Below are 6000 nucleotides of genomic sequence, written 5' to 3'. Positions count from 1 at the left end.
AAGACGCCCCTTTCAGGAGGTAGGAACTAGAGGCAGCCATGGAGAGGAGGTATGAGTTGGCAACACTTCTTCTTTGTGCCTAAGGCATGTGCCTCTTATGCCTACCCCTAGTTCTGGCCATGGTCAGGGAAGTTGAGACCGTGAGCTGTTGTTGCTGTAATCGCCATGCCCCCCTCCCCCCAGAACTGGAGCTTTTTCCCCAGAACTGCAGCATTATTGCAAATTGCAGACTGCACCCAGGTCATAATACTGTAGGTACGACATGGATGAGATAGAAGAATATATTTCCACTCATGCAGCCCTTTATTACAGAACCCATGGAAGTGACTCTGCATTGCACAATGTATTCAAAGGGCTGGAGCAATGTATTTATTAGCAGGACAGCTGAGTGGACGGCAGGGACATTGGGTGAGACAGACAGACAGGCGGAGGCTGTGAATGTTCAGTACATGATCAGCCAGTGCACTTACTCCATCCTAGTTATTTCCCAAAACAAGTGAGTGTGAGAGGCAGGGAGTGTAACATTCCACCCAAATCTACAGTAGGACTGCCAGATAGATGGACAGACATTACCAACCACTGCTGATGCCAAATCTATCACAATCGTGTTTATTAATTACTTTAGTTGCCCTTGGGATACACAGCGGTACAATACAACCAAGATATATATATATGAATAATGAAGCATATTCAATGTACATTACAAGAGGCAACATAATCCTTAAACCAAAATAGAACCATAGTGACAAATGTACAACACAGAAAACACTTTAAAGGAGAACAAAACCCTAAAAATGAATATGTGTAAAAATGCAATATTTTATATAGTGAACTTATTGCACGAGGCTAAAGTTTCAGCTTGTCAATAGCAGCAATGATCCAGGACTTCAAACTTGTCACAGGGGGTCACCATCTTGGAAAGTGTCTGTGACACTCACATGCTCAGTGGGCTCTGATTGGCTGTTGAGAAGCTAAGCTTAGGGCTCGTCACTAATTATCCAGCAGAAAATGAGCTTCCCTGGCTGTAATATAAGCTGATGCTACAGGTTTGCTGATTATTAAATTCTGATGCTAATTGCACTGGTTTCTGTGCTGCCATGTAGTAATTATGTGTATTAATTACTAATCAGCCTTATATTGTGACATTTCTATTCTATGTGTACTGTATATTGTGAGTGGGTCCCTAAGCTCAGTAAGTGACAGCAGCACAGAGCATGTGCAGTGAATCAGCAGAAAAGAAGATGAGGAGCTACTGGGGCATCTTTAGAGACACAGATCTTTACTGCTAAAGGGCTGTGGTTGCCTTGGGCTGGTACAGAAGCACAAAACATCATGTACAACATTTCTAGCTACTTCTTTAGTTAGGCTTTAGTTCTCCTGCTCTGATCCCAGACACAATATGGAAATCAGTTTCCATATAATTACATATACATACTGTTTGGATACACCATCTAAATATTGTGAATAAGGAACATGAGGTGTGATGAAAATACCAGAATGTTCCAGACCATGGTCCTTGCTCCCCCTTGCACTGCTGGTACATCACAGTGGACTATACACAGGGCCCAGCAGAGACCCAATCTTGCAGCGCATGTCCCAGGTGTGGGGGCAGAGTGAGGGGACATAGATGAAGTTTTTTGCATGGCTGCCTGAGGTTCCTCAGTTACTCTATTGACTATGTGGGACTATCTGAAGAAGCCCACATCAATGGGCCAACTCTATCCTCGTCTACTGATCTGGCCAATAACCTGACTGGCAGATAGCCCACACACACAGGCCAATAAGCTGCTGGTTCGTATAGAAGAACTGAGTCAACGCCACTGTCGGTGTGTATATAGCCACCTTATTGGCTTGCAGCTATGACTGAATGGCAGATACAACTCATGTTTTCATGCACCTATAACCTTGCTAAAGGCTAAGGAAGCCGTGGCCAAATATATGACTTCAAAAGCACCTTGAACTGAAAAAGACCTAGAGCCCAGAGAGCCCAAAACCCGTATTGTAATTGGCGAAAAACACATTAACAAGCAGAAGAGACATACAGTATTTCCATGATTGTGCTAAATTGTTGATTTGTATCCATGCCCAGACTGGCAATCTGTGGGTTCTGGCAAATGCTGCCATAAGATGCCATAGAAAGTATCTATTTAGTGGGCTGGTGGGAGCTGATTGGTCCTCTCTGTATTGGTAATGCCAGGGCCTATTTTGACTCCCAGTACAGACCTGTTTGTATCCAAGATATGCACGGTTTGAAGTACGCCCTTTACATAATAAACAAGTGATTATTTCCTACAATTAATAATGATTTATTCTTACAGCTGTGATGTCAAAACCCTTCATGGAGGACAATATTATGGTACCTCACACACTGTAGAGAGTAACGTATCCCTTACCCCAAGGGCTTTCCAAACTGCTGGAGTTGAGATGACTGGGTGTCCAACAAAAGATCCCCAGGACTAAGGTTTGTGTAGCCAGTCAAATCCAAATCACTGAAAGAACTTATTGTCCACCTTGGCTTCTTCTCTCAGGCCCCCATAAAGCCCAGATGTTGCTACTAAATCAATCTGCAAAGCATCTCTAAGCAAAATATAATTCCATAAACATGTTCCCTGTGATAGTTTGACCAACTGTTCACCTAATTTCTTTGTTTTACATTAAAGGGAGCATAGATTAAACACACAATGGTTTAAAATGTCCCTTATTTAAGGTCTATCTCTGGTAATGTTAGCCAAGGGTTGTTTGAACAAGCGTGTAAATGCGCATCTACAGAGAAGCACAAGCATTAAGGATTGCTGGAGGTAGGGGACACAACAAGAGTCCGAGCACAATTAAGTGTGCGCATGTATATGCATGGAAGAGCGCACGAATGCTCCGAAGATTCAAGAAGAGTTGCCAGAGGTGGGGGGTGCAAGGGTCTGAGCTAAGGGAAAGTGGCCTTACAGGTACAAGAGGTACCTACCCCTAGTTATGACCCTGGTACTCATTATGACAGAATGCTCAGAAACCCTATAACCAGTCTCAGTATCTCACTCCAGGCAGAAGCGCATCTCCTGGGAAAGTAGAGAATCACATGAGCCCATACAGGGCAGGTGCCGAGCAGGTACAACTGTAAAAAGAAAGAGTGAGGCTAAGCTGGATGTGATACAAACAAATAGAAGGTGGTAGGGTGTAAGTGTATGTTAGATGGACCAAAAACATATGAGGAGAAACCTACTTCTAAGGTTTTTTTTTAACCTGAAGTAAAATGTGAGTCCATAGGCTAATACATAAGGCCTCAGTGGAGCCCAAATGACAGTTGACCATTATTATAGATATAAGGGGGGAATGTAATAAAAACTACAAGCTTTGTTTATAATGGCATTTTTGCCCAGCAATAAACGTCTGATTGATTTTTTGTTTATGCCTGATCGATTGTGTAGTGCCGTCATCAGTGGTGATATATATATATATATATATATATATATACAGGTCAAGTATGAAAGTACAGTTGAAACAGTTTTTAGCTGTAACATTTCCCCTCTAAACAGGCAAATTATATTACAGTTTATTATGTAGAGGTTCTGAAACATATTGAACTTGCAGATAACTTGACACCCTGATGCTGTAGAAACCGAAACGTACTAATTTTTCAAGGTTGTAACTGCACTCCAGGGCCAGGAAACATAAAACGATCTTTTTGTGGTTATCGTTGCCCAAGATGGAATGTTGTGGGTTTTCATAAAAGAAGATCTGCTGAAAATGAAATAAGGGTTCACTGCCAAGGTTCTTTGTGCTACAGATACAGTAGTGACTTTCCAGCACACAGCTGTTCTGAGGAGCGATATCTCAAGTGGCCTCCGGTTCTTCAAATTCCATGACAGTTGCCTATTGTAATAAAGGTCCTCCTCCTCCACCAAGGACCTATTTATCTTTTAATGCTAAGCTACGTGTAAAGGGGCCTCTATCAATTAAATCATTAACAATAAGTGTGTGTACTAATCTCCTACACCTTTGGATGGCTCTGTTAAATAGAGGATATCTGGGTAGAACCACATTTGACTTTGGGTTGAGCCCCCCATTACTCAGGAACAGACATGGGTGTAGAACTGTCACCTACAGCAGGTCCCTCAAGATCACAAAAAGGAAGTTAAATTCTCAGGGTCTGAAAATAAATGGAAAATGCAGAAGAAGTTAGGGTTGTGGAAAAGCAGCAAAATTCACAAGTCCATGATAAAAATAATAATAAAAAACAGGATTGTAACCCAAGGCCCAAATTAGACCTCTACAGAACTACAGCGAAACCTTAAAGGGGAACTCCACACAAACATAACTTGAGCTTTTTGAAACGTAAACATAATTTCAAGCAGCTTTGCAGTATACATCAATTAAAAAACATGCAGACTTTTCATGATTTTTAACAGTTCCCTAAGCCTAGCCCCCTGCTCTCATGCTTATCTGTCTGTCTACTTTGCTGAGCTGGCTGACTACTGTTACTTTGTATCAACAGCCATCTGTACGAAACGCATATTAGGACATTGTCAAGGGAAATCCATCTCCTGTATGTGATCTCCTATGCTAGAGGAATGCAACGTCGACTGCTTTTCCACTCACCTGTCCTCAAAGCAGACGTAACACCTCACTCAATCCTTCTCAGCTGTCAGATCCTGCTCCTCACTCCTCAGCCATCCGACCTGGGTCCTCGCTCCTCACTCCTCAGCCATCAGCTGTTGCTCGAATTTGACGGCTGCAATTAAAAAACCTAAAATGCCTATTGGCTAAAACAAATGGCAACAAGAACAAGTAATGATAATCAGGGCACAGGGCTGAATATGCGCACCCTGAGGAGTGAGGAGCAAGAGCTGATGACTGAGGAGAGAGAAACTAGGACCCAGGACGGATGGCTGAGGAGGGAAGAATGAGGACACAGGATGCATGGCTGACAAGGGAGGAGTGAGAAGCGAGGACCCAGGATGGATGGCTGAGGAGGGAAGAATGAGGACACAGGATGCATGGCTGACGAGGGAGGAGTGAGATGCGAGGACCCAGGATGGATGGCTGACGAGGGAGGACTGAGGAGCAAGAGCTGACTGCTGATGAGGGAGGAGCGAGGTGTGACATCAGCCTCAGAGGATGGGTGAGTAAAAAAGCATGCCATGTCGCATTCCTCTTGCTTAGGACAGCGCATGCAGGACAACGATTTCCCCTGATGATGTCCTAAAATGCGTTCCGTACATCTGTCCTCAGCCTGCATCCTCCAAACCCCACAATTCCCTGCACACATGATTTCAATAAGGAAAGGAACATCTCAGTGCAATGCATCGTGGGTTATGTAGTTCCTGCATGTTGTCTGTAAGCTGTGGAGAAGTTGTACAATCAGTGTTTAGTCCCTCCTTCCCTGCCAGGATTTCAAATGATGCAGAAAGAGAAGAACTGTTAAACAGCTGGATTTCAGCATAGAAAATGCCATTTATTCCTATGTTTTGAAGAAACAGGTAACTGTGATGGATATATTAGGGGTTTCTGTGTTATGTGGGCTTTTTTTATCAAATTTTGGTTTGGAAGCCGGAGTTCCCCTTTAATTTTACAACTTCTAATTTTAAGTTTTCCTCATTTTACATTGCTTTTTGTGGATCCACCTATGGTGGGGGTTCCACTATAGCAGCTTAACCTATAAATAGTGGCAACAGCATCAGAATCAGCATCATTGCTGGTGAGACAATTCTTGGTGACTCTTCACTGAAGACTTCTTGCGTGCATGAGGATTAAAGGGGAACAACACAAATGGGGGGGGGGGTTGTCAGGCTTAGTGGCTCAGGAAGATTGGTGTAGCGACCAAGGAGGAAGCTGTACAATGAAAAATCCAATTCAACGTGTCCAAGGGATTATAAGAGTTTGTAGTCAATATCCAGCAAAAGATCAGGGAAGGAGGATAATAACAAAGTCAGAGTCAAAGGGGCAAATTCACTATGCGCCGAAGCGCCTAACGCTAGCGTCAATTCGCTAGCGTTGGCCATTTTCGTT

The sequence above is a fragment of the Xenopus laevis genome, chromosome 1S (genome assembly GCF_017654675.1).
Source record: "Xenopus laevis strain J_2021 chromosome 1S, Xenopus_laevis_v10.1, whole genome shotgun sequence".
NCBI classification, from domain to species: Eukaryota; Metazoa; Chordata; class Amphibia; order Anura; family Pipidae; genus Xenopus; species Xenopus laevis.
The sequence above is the reverse complement of the archived record's forward strand: the minus strand, read 5'-3'. Positions refer to the sequence as shown.